Genomic DNA, 17,772 nt, shown 5'->3' with positions numbered 1-17,772 from the left:
AAATTTACAGCTTTTTAGCAAATTCAGTTTCTTGGTATGCACAGAATTAAAAAAAATAACTGAAATCTATACTGGTTCTAAATCTACGATTATTAGAACTTTTGGGATTGTCTCAATCATGTAACCTTCAAGGAAAGATTTCTCAGGAAGAACAAATAGAAATGCTTGGCTGGTCTGAATTTTGTAGGGATTCTGACCATGGAAATACACAGGGAAGCATTCCTCTTGTGAGCACATTCAGAGAGGGTAACTGGCACTCTGTTTCCCACCCTTAGAATGCCCTGCAATTTCTCCTAGGAACTAGTAAGATAATGAATATATGTGCTATGTCTAGCTGCTGCGGCAATGCCCCTAGAGTCTTATCAGCCTAGACCTTGATCTCAGGCACACAGCTCCTGAGACAAATACAATGTTTCACTGACCCTAAACTTGTCCACATAACAGTAACTTTATACAATAGACTTTCTTGAGAGATATATATAACTCCTAAAAATAACACAGCACATTGCAATTTAGTATGTAACTGAGGGATAAGCTGCATAATGTTGCTAATTCTGTAACCTGCCTAGTCATATAATGAACAATACATACCAATGATGCCAATCACCTGAAGTGAACTATGGATATAAATAAAGCTGGCAGCTTGGCCATTCTGCCATCTTTCCTTCCTCTGCATCTTGCCTGTATGTCTCCCTTTTTGTTCTCATTACACAATTTTAATTATGTTTGTCTTTACATTGCTTGCTTTCCATTTTTGTTTTAGTTTATTATTGAGATTCATATGATTTCTGATTTTAAAATCTCCTACTGTAAACTATGATAACTTTCGTGAAGTAACTTGTAACTACCAGGGCAGCATTTCTGAGGTAAGAACCAATTTAAAAAGAAGGCATTATCATTCTTCACTTTCAGCAGCATCTCAGATCCCTAATTCAAAAGCTTCTTAAAGACACAATGAGTTATGCATACTCTAGAAAAAATTAGAAATAAAAGAATGTCCATTGAAGAATTTCTTATTTCTACAACAATCAAAAAATATAAGCAATAAAAATATAAAACACTAAGAATTTCTGGGTAAAAAGTATGAATTCTCTGGCCAAATTATGCCTTCTCCAATCTATCCAGTTCAGCTAGCTGGACAAGTTTAAATAATTTGGTTGACTTCTCTGAGTTAATTCCTCTTCTCTATGTTGAGGATCATAATATCTGTTCCTCATGGATCTTTAAGAAGAGTTGTCTCACTTTTCAGCATTTCTGCTGCCTCATCTTTAAAACACTGATGCTAGCAATACACAATGTTGGCATTTTGTGAAGTTTTAAATCATTCATATATGTGTTCTGGTTAGTGTCATTAGTATGTTCATACACATCAGACATTGCAATAGTGCTAGGCATATATTGACCACTCAATAACTATTATTCACTTCTAAAATAACTTGAAATTTTATGTTTGCACTTGTAGGTGAAAAAATATGGACAACACAGAGGAATACTTACTTGAATTTAAAGGCTACAATTTTGAAAGGTCTTTAGTTAATATTCCTATAGTAGAAAATGTGGAAGATTTTGAAATTAGAGATGATGATGTCTTCATAATCACATATCCAAAATCAGGTAAGTATAAAGAGTGGATTCACAATCATAACTTTTGCTTTTCTTTGGTGTGTGTGTGTGCGTATGTGTGTGTAAATGTGCTCTTTTTCAGATATCAAAAGCAGCCTGACCTACATTTATATATCCATTAAGGATCAGAAAAAAGTTAGATGAATCTCAAATCTCTACTACCTAAGCCCATTTGCAATGGATATATTGTCAATTTTGTTATATATATATATATATATATATATATATATATATAATGCTGAGCCAAGAGCAGGTACTGGGTAAATGCTGACCTGTTGACATGGTCTGCCAGACAGACCTGACACAGTTCAAACTTATCTTTTCTCTAATTTGTAAATGCTTCATGGGTTGAGATATTTATCATGTTCCAAGATGTTTCATTTTCTTAAGAAGTATTCCATGACAGCTGAGTTCCACTGAAGATTCTCAAAAACGTTTTCAACCAGCAAGTTCTACTAGAAAATAAAATAAGAATGATTTTGAGATTTGTGAAGACCATCATTACAAAGAAGTAGTAAAACACAATCCTGTTGGGCTAAACAAGTACTAAGAAGAGTAATAGTGACTTCTACTTCAGCAGGGCAGGATACTTGGCTTGGTTTGAGTTTTTAGAGTGGCCCATGTAGATTAAGAGGTAAAGCTGAAGTTATTAATGTCCACATACAATGTTTTGCTCATTTATAGTGTAGTTTCCCCAGAATACCACAAGCAAGTTGGTCATACATGGTTAGACCACATAAGTGAATAAAAATGTCATATATATATATATATATATATATATATATATATATATATATATATATTGCTTTGCTCATGTCAAGTTCTGCTATTTCCTGACATCCTTGGATGCTTAAATAGTTTACAAAACCACCTTACATGGTAAAGAGAAAAGGAGGGGAAAGTGAACTCGCTATAATTTTGTTAATTTGTCTATAATTCTAAAGGGTAAAGTTCTGAAAAAGGAATTTCATGAAAGAAAAACAGGTACCTACAAAATATAGTCAAGAGGGACTCAGTAGCCAATAACATATTTTAAGAAAATATAGAAGAAATAAGCTCCAAGATTCCAAACATAAAAAATGACACAAAGAGGGAAATGCTAATTTCCCTGATGTGAATAGTGCAGGGTGTATGCATGTGTGGAAATATCACACTCTACCCCATCAATATGTAGAATTATTATAAGTTAAGGAAAAAGTTAAAAACACGAAAAAAGACCTAACATGGAGCAGGAAACAGAGAAGGAGAGGCAGAAATAACCCAAATCATCACTGTCATGGAATCAGAACAAACACAGCTCTTCAAGAGATAAAGGAATTTAGAGTCTTTGATTTTATCTTTATTAACTTTAATGTTTCATAAAGACAAAAATGAAAGTTGGACAAAGTTGTTAGCATACATAGAGTGTTTAAAAGTAAAGAAAGCTGAAATGATTTTATGGTGAATGACACTATTGTTGACTTAATTTTTAATGACTAATTGAGTTTGAAAACAAGATGATTTATTTTTTCAGGTACCATCTGGACACAGCAGATACTAAGCTTGATTTATTTTGAGGGGCATCGTAACAGAACTGAAGACATCAAAACAATAGATAGAGCTCCCTTCTTTGAATACAATACTCATAATTTGGACTTTATCAAAATGCCATCCCCTTGAATCTTCACTTCCCACATCCCATATTATTTAGCTCCAAAAGGTCTGAAGAACAAAAAAGCTAAAGTATGTCATACAGCTTAAATCTCTCTCTCTCTCTCTCTCTCTCTCTCTCTCTCTCTTGCACAAACAAAATAACCTGCTTTAAGTAGATTCCCCAACCTCACTAAACCACAGTTTTCCAAATGTTACAATCATTGTATGTTTAGGATATTGCCTTCCACAATAAAAATATACAAAAGTCCTAAAAACTATACCTGTAACAAGCAATTGTGGATATAATTTGCAATTTATTCTATAGCATATAACAAAAATTCTTTCACACTGGCCATGAATGCCATTCTTTTTTATGGTTTCATAGAATTTATTGTGTGGCTTTGCAATAATTAATGTGTATTTGATGGACAGGTAAGTTGCAGCCAATGGATGTCTTGTGTTGTAATAAACATTCCTATAAAGGCTTGCAATTTAATTCTCATGCCATGTTTCAATTAATGTGAAGTTTACAAATTAAAATGTCTTATATTTTAAGTGTTGACAGGGATTATCTAACTGTTTTTATGATATATGAATTATACTTCATCAAATACCATGTAGGAATGCCTCTGTCCTCACATGCTTACTAATAATGGGAATTATCAAATTTGTCTAATATGCTAAGTAAGAAAGTAATCTCATTTTTGAGTGATTTAATCTTTCAATTTTAATAAGATTATCCTTTTATATATTTTTATAGGCCTTTAAATAACCTTTTTATTCTTTGCCCGTATTTCTTTAGATTTCTTATTTACTGTTTGTGGAATATTTACTTGGGGCAAAGTCTTCCCCTTTAAAAAGAAAAGACTTTTCTGAAAAATGGTTTAAAACTTTTAACCTTATGTAACCCAACTCTTAATACTTCTTTCCTGACTTCTGGTTCTGGTGATTTACTAAGAAAACACAATACCCACAACAAAGATTATGTAAATACCCTCCAGCTTTTTCCTAGCTAACATTATTTTTAACCTTTTTTTTGGAGGGGGGGGGGATATGGGATTGAACTCAGGGTCACTCAACCACTGAGCCACATCCCCAGCCCTATTTTGTATTTTATTTCGAGACAGGGTTTTGCTCTTTCATTTCATTTCTGTGGTTATATATTTTCAGCACCTCTCTCTTTTTTTTTTTTTTTTTGAATTTTTTAATATTTATTTTTTTAGTTTTTGGCGGACACAACATCTTTGTTTGTATGTGGTGCTGAGGATCGAACCCCGGCAGCATGCATGTCAGGCGAGCGCGCTACCGCTTGAGCCACATCCCCAGCCCCTCACCACCTCTCTTTTTGAGGCTGTCTCTGAACTTGTGATCATCCTGTCTCAGCCTCCCAAGTAGCTGGGACTATAGGCTTGTGTCACCAAGCCTGGCTATATTAAAACCTTCTTCGGATTATAAATTAAATCTTATACTGCTTATTATATATGAATATTGCATTATACTTGTCCCAAGAGTCACTAATTGACACAGAATAGTTTTTTAAAATTTTCTGTGTCAATTAGTAAGGAAAAGTTTTCTATCAACTTTTTACAATATAGTGTAGTTCCACAACGCTTGTCAAATGTGGATTTTAATTTAAGAGACATTTGTTCTGGGAAAACAGACATTGCAAAATACCAACATTCTTCGAGCTTCATTCTATGGCTCTATTTTATCAGGTCTACTTTAATACCATCAATATGTACCTTTTATTATTCTTTTTACCCACTTGTAGATATTTAACATAGAAAAAAGTATAACTTTTTAATAATCTTGTCAATTTACTCCAATTTTGTGGTTATATATTTGCATTCATGCTGCAATGATAAAAATTTTATATTCTCCTATTTTTAGATTTTCGGGATATAAGGAGTTTTCTATTTTACTGGGTTTTCACCCTCTGAAGAACTAGCTTTTTTCCTGGATGTATACTTTCATTTTAATATTTGTCTCATTTTAGTATATATCTTTCCATCTTCTTTAATTAAATGTTCAGTTTACCTATTTCCAGCATTTATTTTTGTCAATATTAACATTTTAAAAAGGATATCACTTTTAGTATAACTATGGATATGATTTTGTTAATGTTTAAAACTCTGTTATTTCAGTTTTACTTTTATAATTGGTTTCAGCTCTTTTGAGATTTTTTTTAGTTTGAAAGTGTTTGTATAGTTTTCTATCATGGGCAATGGTGTTTACATATTCTAATTTTTGAAATTTATTTAAAAGTTAATTGTCAATTGCATGATCAGTTTTCAAACATGTAATATGTTTCATACATGAGAAAAGGAGATAAACTTTCTGTGTTGGATACTTATACAAATTTTAAAAACTAAATGAAATAAAATTTTAATAATCAATTTTATAAATTTATTTTTGCTTTTATTGTTATGTTAAAGACAGTTCTCTCTAAGTGTTCTACTATGATTGTGGCTAAATCAAAATATTTACAGATTTACTGGAACTTTTCCATTGAAGTTTTTCTATTATGAGCATCAGTGGACAAAAGTTCTTTTTCTGTTGGTCTTTGAAAACAAATTATGAGACATCCTGTTAAATCATTTGACCTACAATTTTACTTAATTTCATTTTGTTCCTTATTCTCTAATTCTCTGGGACTTTGCCACATTTTTGTTCTTGACTTGAAATGCCAATTCCATTGCTGCATAATATAACTTCTGAAAGTAGTTCTATCAGATCTGTACTTTCTCTTCATAGAAAAATTAGAATATTCCAGAATTTGCATATCACTACATGCTTTTATTCGTGTTCTTGAGAATGGCCTTTGGGCACATATGCAGGAATTCTCCTAGAATATATATCCAAGTAGGGAACTGCAAAGCCAAAAGTACAAGGATTTTCAGTTCTATGGGATGGGGCTATATTTTCTGAAGAAAGCAGGTGTATCAGTTCCTGCTAAATTGCTAATGGACGTGTTTTGACTTCCTCCTAGTAATGATACATATCAGAATTTTAAATTGTTTCAATGTGTTATTTATGAAGAGATATGTTAAAGTGATCTTAACCTACATGTCCATACTCAGTAATGAGATTAAGCCTGTTTTGAAAGGTTATTGACAATAATTATTGTGTATTCTGTGAAAGGCCTTTTTTTGGTTCAACATTTCATTAGTGGTATTTTCATATTAATTTTTTTATACAGTTTCTGTCCTATAAGTAAAAGAATTTATTTCAACACTTTTTGTAATAGAGAAAAATGGGGAGAACACCTAATTTTCCATGACTAGAAGAATGGATTAAGATGATTATGATTCATTCAGCTAATGAATATGATGCAACTGTTAAAATCTTGAAATAATATGCTGGAATTGTTAATATTATTTATAATTCTTCCTGCAGATTCTTTATATCTACAGAAATCCTAAAGATGTTTTGGTTTCCTATTTTCATTATTCAAATTGGGTGGCTATATTAAAGAATTCTGAAACTTTTGAGAATTTTATGAAAATGTTTCTAGATGGACAAGGTAACTATGAGTTTATTTATCAAGGAACTTAGGGAAGATATTTAGAGAGATGGAAAAGGGCAATTGTACAATGGATGCTCTTGAGTAGTTACTATGACACATCAACTTAGTCTGCCACCCAGTGGCCTTTCCTTCCTTGCCAGGACCGTGTGGGTCTTGTCAAGTTTTCAAAGGCATGTTGTTTAGGAAACATTTTGACCAGTCCATAAAAGGCTTACAAATATTCTATCAATTTAAACTAGCTACAAATATAATTAAAACAATACATTCCAGAATCGCTAATGATCAGGGTGTTTGTGTACTCTCTCCTGGACCTGTGGGAAGCCTTCTAGGGCCATGGTGGAGTTTATCACTCCACTACTGATGAGGATTGAAAGTTGCAAGGGACTTGTAGTGAGAAGTGTCAGGATCTCACTCATTTAAAGATTATATTCAGGTTCTGTCTCATTGTAAACAGGTAGCTTTGCTATCCAGAAATCTTAGAGAATAAGAAGAAATGGACATGTGTTTTCTGGTGGATATAGGAAAGTGGAGGAACTTGCTTTAAAGAAATCTGATTTAAACTTAGACCCAGGGGCATTCTCATTTTTTTATTGCTGCCTTCCTACATCCATAAAGTCGCTTTTCATGGTCACTTCTCTATGAAAACCATGATTGTTCCCCTAAGCAGTAATCATTTCAAAACTGTAATATAGTTGTTCAGTGGTTGGGCCTTTATTTTTGTTTTTGTGACTATAAGGAGGAAAAGACAGAATACTTTGCTATTCAATAAGTGCAACATCTCCACCTTGTTACTAATTATTTTTTTATTTTTATTTTTTTTTACTAATTATTTTTTGCACAGTGGTGGGAAGTTGTTGGTTTGATCACATAAGAGGCTGGTATGAACACAGACATGACTTCAATATTCAGTTCATGAGCTATGAAGATATGAAAAAGGTAATAAGAAGTATTTTTAAAAATTCTATTTTTTAAACCTTTTTTTCTCCTGGTTTCAGGAAAACTCATTCTCCTAGTCATTTTCATACATATTTCATAGGCTTTTGGAGGGCGAGTGGGGGTTCTAATTTCCTGCTTATCCATTAATTATTCCTGGTTTTCCTCAAGGGTGCCTTCTCACTACACACAGTCACCATGGTTATCATGTAACAACTGTAGCATTAAAGGCAACCTCAAATATCTAGGATACCAATCTTGTAAATCATTTTTATTAATATTAATTACGTATTAACGGCTTTTGTTATCTGATTTCTATATGACAATATAACATGCACTGATCATATTCAATCTCCCTTCTTCCACTCTCTTACCTCCCCTTCGCCCTGGACCCTTCATAGGTCCTAGTATTCACGATTCTACTTTCAGTCATTATTTGTTGTTGTTCTCACGTGTGCCTCTTGTGCTACTTGTCTTTCTATGTCTGGCTTATTTTATTCAACATGATCTCCTCCAGTTCATGAATTTTGCTGGAAGATTTCATTTTTTATATCTGAATAATAGTCCAGTTGTGTGTGTGTGTGTGCACCATATTTTCTTTATGTGTTCATCTTTGATAGACACCTAGGCTGAATCCTTATCTATTGTGAATAGTGATACAATAAACATGGGCATGTGAGTTGTCTCTTGTATGGTGACCCTGTTTCTTTTTGATACATACCCAGGAATGTAACAGTTGGATTATACAGTAGTTCTGTTTTTAGTTTTTTTTTTTCTTTTTGAGGATACACCATACACCAAACATTTTCCATGGTTGTTACACTTAAGAAAGTTCATCAAGGAACACCATGACACTGGGGAAAGAAGCCACTTCAAAGACAGGATAATTCTTGCTATAGATGAGGGTGAGCCCTGTGAGGCACATTCTTCCTGTTTTTTAAAGAGAATCTTAAAACTAGTTCTCATGTGAAGTCATAGGATGCTTATATGCTGGTGAAAGTTTCAAAACTGACTGAAAATTTTGTGTAATTCAAACATAATACAGTTAAAGTTTATTGTTCTGTGGTCTCTGATTGATATGCTGATTCATTAGTACATCATCTATTCAGTTATTTAAAAAATCACTGAATGATTGCTCTGTGACTGGTACTGAATCTTGAGTAATAGATGACTGAATCTTTTATAGACAGAATTCATAATCTATCAGGGAAAACAGGTACTCACCAAGCTAGTATATGTAGTTCAAAAGTAATAAGTGAAATTATTAAGGAAAAGTCTACCTACAATGTCAATGTGCATATGTACTGAGAATAGCTAATATAGTTGATGGTCTTTTTTTCTGAAATAAATAAATAAGAGCTAACAGAAAGAAAAGAAATGGGAGAGACTTATAAGGAAAAAGGAAAATACATGACACCTTTGAAGACCTAAGGGAAGAACTTGAACAATGTTGAAGAGATGAAAGATTAATATAGAGGGGTTTTGTAGGAGCCAGATTTTATAAGATCTGTGGGCTATGTAAATGAGAGTGATTTCTTTAAAGTTAAAAGTAGTCAAGAGCCTCTTAAAGAATTATTAAGAAGGGTAGCCATAGAACATAATTCATATTTTTGAATATTACTTCCATTCAGAGTTGAAAAGGAAAAATAGTGAGTAAAAGGAATCCAGTACACACACAGACCAGTGTGTTAATCCACTGAACATCAGTGCTTCCTTGGATTGGAGTAATGTCATTATGAATGAAGAGAATACAGAGTTTTGAGGCACAGTTAAGATGTAAAAAAAAAGGGATTGTACAAAGGACAAATGATAAAGAGAGAGGTATCAAGGATGATTCCTTTATTTCCAGTTGGTGCAGGTGTGCAGATAGTGGTCTCATTCGTGAAGGTGTTTAGGGCACTCTGAGGCAGGGTTGGGTTAGAGGGGGATCAGAGGAGCTTGAATATGACATTGTTTTTGACCTGTGAAGATTAAAGTGATTTAGAAGAAATCAAATGAATAGAGTGAGAAACAAATGAAAAATACAAATCAAACTCAAAAAGATTTCTGCCTTTAGATATTAATGCCACTAATTTGAACATCATCACTATAAAGAATATAATGGCAGTAGCCTGGGAGGCTGAAGCAGGAGGGTTGAGAGTTCAAAAGTAGCTTCAGCAATTTAGTGAGGCTCTAAGCCACTCAATGAGACCCTATCTCAAAATAGAATATAAAAAGGAATAGAGATGTGGATAAGGGGTTAAGGGGCCCTGGATTCAATTCCCAATACCAAAAAGAACAAAAGAATGTATGAGAAGAATGAATGTGGATAAAATTGATTGGGGTAGGATGGAGTAAGGAAGTAAAGGAGAGAAGGAATATAGACGTTGGTCAACTCAAGTTTTCCGCTTTAGAGCTCTTTCTAGAGAAACCTCACAATGTTGTCAAAAATTAGATATTCAGGGCTGGGGTGGTGGCTCAGTTGGTAGAGTGCTTGCCTAGCATGTGTCAGGAACTGGGTTCTATTTTCAGCACCGTATTTAAATAAATGAATAAAATAAAGGTACATCAACATGCAAACAATATTTTTTTTAAAAAAAACATTAGGTATTCATCAAAGTTGGAATACGTTTTGGAGTCTTCCTTTGTCTGCTGCTTCCCTTGGAAATGTCTTGGTAGTTTTACGAAACACTGCCCATGCCTGCTTCTCCAGTGATAAACCCAGCAAGATGTGTAATCTCAGGGCAGTTTCTCTCAGAGGATTTTTCACATTTCTCACTTAATTAGTAGTAGTAGCCCTAGAACCTTAATGACTATGCAGGATTATTTTCTACTTTCCTGTCACAAGTAGAGTTGAGTGGTATATAATTGAACTAGAAGCAATTATAACTATAATGTTTAAAGATTCATATTTAGGTGGAAAAAGTCAAGTTAAAAGACCAATAATTCATTATCATATAATGAGGATGGAGGTTACCATTGGGGGAAGGACAAGGTTTAAAATGAGGAAAGGGTGTTTATTGGGGGGTTCTGGAATGTGTGTCATTTTCACATGTGTATTTTAAAATGTAAAAATTCTGGAAATACTGTAATTTATCTTAAGAGAAATGATACTCCCCTTTGGGGGGAGTCTAATATGAGAGATTTAATCATTCCAATCCTGTTATCTTTTCCTTCAACATATTGGAACTGGCTGATGCCTCTTGGAAAGAAATGCATATATACCTGAAGGGTGTGGGGCAGTTGTCTTTGGAGACCCCACAAATACAGTGGTAAAGAAGAGAGCTGCCCGTTGTGTTACCATGAAAAACCGTTTTGTGGAATATGGCTCAGAATATTGGACAGTAATAGGTAGTAGAATTAGGGAACAGCTGGTGTTCTGAAGAATTGGCCAAAGTGCAAGACTGTAGCAAGACCTAGAAAAGATTCTCTGAATCTATGTTATGATTTAGATATGACCTGTCCCCCAAAAGATCATATGTGAGACTATGAAAGAAAAGTTTAGGGATGATATATGATAGGATGATAAATGGCCTGATCTAATCAAGGCATTAATCCCCTGAGTGGTAATTGTAGGCAGGTAGGTAGGGTAGAGCTGGAGGAGGTAGGTCATCAGGGATATTCCTTTGAGGTATAATGACATGAGCTGATTGGAGCTCTCTCTGCTTCCTGGTGTGATGTCTTGAGTTGCTTTTCTCCACCACATTCTTCCACCGTGATATTCTGACTCACTTCAGGCCCTGTGGAATGGAGCCGGCTGTCTATGGACTGAGACCTCTGAAACCACAAGTCTCCAAACAAACTTTGCCTCCTTTAAGTTTATTCTTGTCAGATTTTTTGGTCACAGCAATGAAAAACCTGACTAAAACAATCTGTGTTTCATCTTCCATTAAAATTATTCACTGAAGTCTACATTTCAATTAACAAGCTGGGGTTTATCTGATACTTTGGTTAATAATAGTTAGCTTTTGGGGAAAGATTTTAATTTTATCTCTTATTTCCTTGTATGTGACAAGTATAGCTGTTTTGAAATTCTTTCAGATATTTCTACATTTGTAACATCTATAGTTCTATTTTTATTGTCTTTTTTATGCTAGAGCTTGTTCACATTTTCTTATCCCTTTGTATTCATTTATATCCTGATTTTATTATTTTTTTCTGCACCCAAGTTTGGTGTAGAAATAAGTTAATAACTGTGGTGTGGGAGACCAACCTTGCTCGTGACTGAGTCACACTCCTCCTCTGGGTGCTGAAGTGCTCAATCACAGAAATGTGGCAGAGCTTTCCCCACCCTTCTTGGGTTCAAGGGTTGGTGTCTCCTGCATGGGTGTGTCTTGCTACAGCCCCATGGGTGAAGCTATGCTCACCTGTTCTTTTGTAATATAACCCCTTGCCCTGTTTAGGATAGAATCTTCCATGGAAGTGCCTTGTGTGTGTCCCCTTCTCTTACTGTGCCTTTGGGTGTGGCCTACCCAGGTGTCAGTCAACCTGGTGACAGTGGACATCATGAACATAGACTCAGCCCCCTGAAACCTGACCCCTTGCCTCATTTGAATAGCTTCTCCTCAATAAAAGGGGTAAGGGCATGTGCACTCTCTCTCTTCTTGTGGACCCTTAAGGTCAGAGGAGCCATCACAGTGACCCCAAAGAAAAAGGTATTTGTGTCCCTTGTGTGGTTATTTTGCACAGCCCAGTTAGCCCAGTTCAACTTGAGTAACCCCTGAGCCTTTTCTGTGGACCTGTTATTTTTATTCATCCTCTCACACTACATTTTTTCCCCTACAAGAATACAACTAACATACTCAGGAAGTTAGCAAGGCCCTGTATCCTCTGTCCCCAACCTGCCAACCCATCTCCATTTCTTGTGAGCACATAGTGTATCGAGCACTTTGAAGTTCACATTTCATAGGGGTAGGGGATTCAGGTTTCTTTAGTTGAGGGCTCATTTTTTTAATTTTATTCAGAAAAGAAATCCTTGCTTCTTGAATTGAAAGAAAAGTTTCTTTCTCATGAAAATTGTTATAACCTCTTTGAGATACAGTTTTCCAGTTAAGTACTCTTGCCTATAATAATTCTGTTTAGGTTTTATCCTCCCACTGAAATTTTTACTTGTGATTAAATATCCATGACATAAAGTATATTTTTTACTTGTGATAAAATATCCATGACATAAAATATGCCACTTTAACGACTTTGAGGCAGGTACCAGGGATTGAACTCAGGGACTCTCGACCACTGAGCCACATCCCTAGCCCTATTTTGTATTTTTTTAGAGACAGGGTCTCACAGAGTTCCTTAGCCCTTGCTAAATTGCTGAGGCTGGCTTTGAATTCGCCATCCTTCTGCCTCTGCCTCCTGAGTCCCTGGGATTACAGGCATGAGCCACCGATCCCAGCCTGCTTTAACTATTTTTTTAAGGGAACAGTTGTGTGGCATGAAGTATGTTCATATTCTTGTGCCAACATCACCACTCTCCTACTCTAAAATGAATTCATATTGCAAAACTGAAACTCTATATTCACAAGGCTATAATCCCTCATTCTCCAGTCTCAGCTCCCTGTAGGTCTTGTAAAAAAACATTCTACTTTCTGTGTTTATGAAGTTGATTAGTCTTAGTATATCATATCAGTGGAATCATACAGTATTTGTCCTTTTTGACTGGCTCATTTAACTTAACTTACCATAATGTCTTCAGGGTTCATGCATTTGTAGCATAATGCCTTCCTTCTAAGGCTGAATAATATTCCAATGTACATATGTACTACATTGTATTTGTGTATCTCATACATATACATACATATAGATCACTTTTATATTCTGCATTGTGAATAATGATGTATGAACATGGTGTACAAATCTCTCTCTGAGACTTTAACTTTCAATATTTGGGGTACATACACAGAAGTGGATTTGTTGGGTCATATTGTAATGCTGTTTTTAGGTTCATACTATTTCCATTGCATTTGCAGCATTTTTATATTTCTACCAACATGCATAAATCTTAAGTTTTCTGTGTCATTGGTCTTATTCTTTTCTGTTGTGGTTTATATTTAATAATAAAAATATTGAAGTAAAAAATAAATAAAATATTTTAAAATTAAAAATAATAATAGCCTTCCTAATGGGTGTGAAGTGGTACCTTACTGTGGTTGATTTGCATTTCCCTAATGATTAGTGATACTGAGCAGCTTTTCATGTACTTATTGGACATGTGTATATCTACTTTGAAGAAATCTCTGTTTAAATCCCTTGCCAATTTTTAATTGGACTGATTTTGTTGTTCTTGTTGATTTGTAAGAATTCTTTATGTATTCTGGGCAGTAGAACTTTTTAGATATTTGGCTTCTTATTCTACAACTTAAATTTCTTTGTTCTAATGTCTTTTTTGTTTTATTTTTTGTTTGTTTGTTTGTTTTGGGGGGTGTGTGTGTGTGTGTGTGTGTGTACTTGGGGTTTTCAATGTAAAAGATAATCTTATGTGCTAACAGGGACCACTTCATTTGCTTTATTTTCTATTTCAGTACCTTTTTTGTTTTTATTGCTTAGTTGCTCCAGCTAGTATTTCTAGTATCATAATAAATAAAAGTGGAAAAATGGAGTTGAACTTACTCCACATCTCGGATGAAAATCTTTCTCTTTTAGTTGAGTTTGCTGTTAGCTATTCCATATAAGACTTTTTCATGTGGAGGTAGTTTCCTTCCATTGCAGATTTATTGAGAGTTTCATCATACAAAGATGTTGGGTTTTGTTAAATGTTTTTTGTGCATCAATTGAGATAATCATGTCAGTTTGTTTCCCCATTCTCTTCTCATAACAAACTGCATGGTTCATATGATGACACTTCTTTGCATTCCAGCAATCAATTTCACTAGAATATGAAAATGTTGTGTGTTTAGCTGTAACTCATGCATACTCATGACTCTTTCAGGACCTCAGAAGTGCAGTGCTGAAAATCTGTGGATTTCTTGAGAAAGAACTTAGTGAAGAAGTTGTGGATACTGTTGTGAAACAGGCTTCATTTCAGAACATGAAGACTAATCCACAAGCAAATTATGATGATATTGTAAAACAGGAACTTGGAGTGAGAAACAATGAAGGAAATTTTCTGCGCAAAGGTACTATTCAGTAGTTCTTAGTAGCAAGATGTAAGCTGTCATTCAAGTCCTTGATACCTAGGAGAAATAGTAAGTGCTTCCATTATGTCTCTCCAAGTAACAGTGACATTTGGAACCTAGAGAAATTAAGCATCTAATTGAGAGTAGGTCTGAAGAGGTTTTCAAGAAACCTAAGTGTTTTAGTATACAAACTGACACATTAACTTGCTTAATTAATATTGCCTTATTTCTAAGTCACATGAGCCTGGTCAGGTATATTAAATGAGAATAATAATCCTTATGTTCCCTTTTTTCTTCTAGAATAATCTAAGGAGTAAACTTAATGTGTGTTTTGCTGTGCTGGGAGGAGGTTTGGATTACTGTGTTCCCATGTGTCGTCACAAAGAGTGATATCTTATTAGTGCTATCTGCTATGAATTCAGTTACTTCAAAAAGTCCTTGAAATCATTTTTACTGTGATCTTATTACATGCTTGAAGTAGTTGTCAAGAATGAATATTATTTTCCTTGTAACTGATACCCTTTATATTCAAATTATTATTATTATTATTATTAGTAGTAGTAGTAGTAGTAGTAGTAGTAGTAGTAGTAGTAGTAGTATAGTACCAGGGATTGAACTCAGGGGCACTCAAGCACTAAGCCACATCCCCAGCTGCTATTTGGTATTTTATTTAGAGACAGGATCTCACACTGAGATGCTTAGAGCCTCACCCTTGCTGAGGCTGGCTTTGAACTCAACGTTCTCCTGCCTCAGCCTCCTCAGCTGCTGGGATTACAAGCATACAGCACCACACCTGGCTTCAAATTGTTAATTTTTGATTTAATCATTTAGTGTATAAACATTTTAAACATTTCACTTCTACTTTATTCACATTTTATGTCATAATTGGCTCATAATTTACCAATAGGATGATGGATATTAATTTATGAACAATTGTATAAACAACTTGTGGAAATTGCCCTAGATATTGATATATTTTAAAATTCCTTTTTTGATGACATTTATTATAAATTCTCCCTTTTAATTCCTCAGCTACAGTAGATAAAAAGCAATTCTCATATCCCTAAGAGCTTGTTATCTTTTTCCAAAGGCCAATAATAATATCTATACATGTGAACCTGATAGCTGGAAATGCCAAGTTATTTTTCACTTAAGAAGAATGGCATAATGTAATCCCTGTGGTTCAGGAGGCTGAGGCAGAGGAATGCAAGTTCAAAGCCAGCCTCAGCCAAAACAAGGTGCTAAGCAACTCAATGAGACCCTGGCTCTAAATAAAGTACAAAATAGTGGTGGGGACTGGTTCAGTGGTCGAGTACCCCAGAGTTCAATCTCTGGTACTCACCCCCACGAAAAAGAATGGCATAATGATGGTTTAATCTTGTATAAAAAAAAGATGCAGAAAGAGAAGCTCTGGTGCTCTATATGACTTTGATTTTATAGGTTGAAAATACTTGAGTCTTGTTTGTTTTGTTTTTTTTTCAAATTGAAAAAGAAAGAAATACTTATCTTGGAGGGTTTTAGTAAGAATTATATTACAGTTGATAAATGTGGTTCACTTAGTATGAGGTTCACTTAGTATATATACAGGAGTATATATATTAAAATACTTTTTAAATTCTAATATATTCGTATCTTTATAGTTTTTTATTCCTAAGGATCACAGAGTGGGAAAGGCTAACATATGAGGAAGTAAATTTTCAATCTCTTTACTGCATTATTTTGTTCCTAGATTGTTTATTCAATCATTCCTGTGTAAGAAAAGATGAGGTCTCCAATCCTGTGGACCTGAATAAATATTTAGCTTGGTTGAAAAGAGATTAACCCATTAATTTCCAATTTTTAAATTCTGTGAACACAATAATATTCACATATTATTAGAAAGTTAAAAAAATAGGTATATTGGTTGCTCCATTTAAATTTGACAGGGGTTCCACATCTGGGACAATAGGACACATGGGTTCAAATGGTTGAGACAGTCTTTAACATGATGTGTTCTTTATTCACCAAAGTGCCATTCATGTTCTTATCCCATTAGGTACCATTGGAGATTGGAAACATCATTTTACTGTGGAGCAGAATGAACGATTTGACCAGATATTCCAAAGGGAAATGAAAGACTTTCCCCTCAAGTTCGTCTGGGATATAAATGAGGAGTAGAATTCTAATCAAACTATAAAAGAATCATATAAACTCTAATCAAATGCTATACCTTAACATACATAATAACATACGTAATGCCTATTACTAATTATACAACTTCATTAACAAAATAAATAAACTATGCTTAGATCAGTTGCCATGAATTCTTTAAAATTTAAAAAAAATTAGTTTTACTTTAATAATTAAAATTACAAATCAGAAATTAAAATGCTTTTGCAGCTTTGGTACCCTGCATGAAAATGGCAAAACAGGAAGCATAAAACATGACTTGGAAATATATTTAGAGACGATTCTGTGCCGCAGTCTGGCTGGGCACACAATCACGAGCCACCACACAGCTTGTAGATTCAAACAGCAACTCTTTATTCCCGAACTCACACCAGCCGTCTACAAACACGTTCTGGGGAAATCCACGTTCTCTGCCCAAATCCACCTCCACTGGGCTTCTATCTCCAAAATATACTGTCTGAATCCCGTGAGAACTCAAGGGGAACTCAGGCAGCAGGATATGCCCTATTCCCAGCAGGAATAATCTTAAACCTTAAACCTGGAACCTAAACCGGGAACGCCCTAATTCACCTTGGTCCTTGAGCAAGGTCACCTACATTCAATGTCAATGCAACATGGGGTACGCTGGCAAGGAAATTGTCATACCTACTTGGCTAATGGCTCCCAGCATCTCCCCCCTTCTGATTAATTAAACAACAAGCAATGTGGCTTAAGGACCATGCCTGGTAGGTTGTCCAATTCAACATATGGTTCTTACCCGTCATCGGAAAACTGACCTTTAGGCGTCAGCCTCCT

The 17,772-nt window shown here is 34.6% G+C and overlaps 1 pseudogene; it reads left to right on the top strand.

Annotated features, from left to right (window-relative positions):
• The first annotated feature begins 1,472 nt into the window (after positions 1-1,472).
• On the top strand, positions 1,473-17,041 carry LOC139706201 (amine sulfotransferase-like; annotated as a pseudogene).
• The last annotated feature ends 731 nt before the right edge of the window (positions 17,042-17,772 follow it).

This window comes from Marmota flaviventris, chromosome 6 (genome assembly GCF_047511675.1).
Source record: "Marmota flaviventris isolate mMarFla1 chromosome 6, mMarFla1.hap1, whole genome shotgun sequence".
NCBI classification, from domain to species: domain Eukaryota; kingdom Metazoa; phylum Chordata; class Mammalia; order Rodentia; family Sciuridae; genus Marmota; species Marmota flaviventris.
Note: the sequence above shows the minus strand (reverse complement) of the source record. Positions and strands in the feature narration are given on the sequence as shown.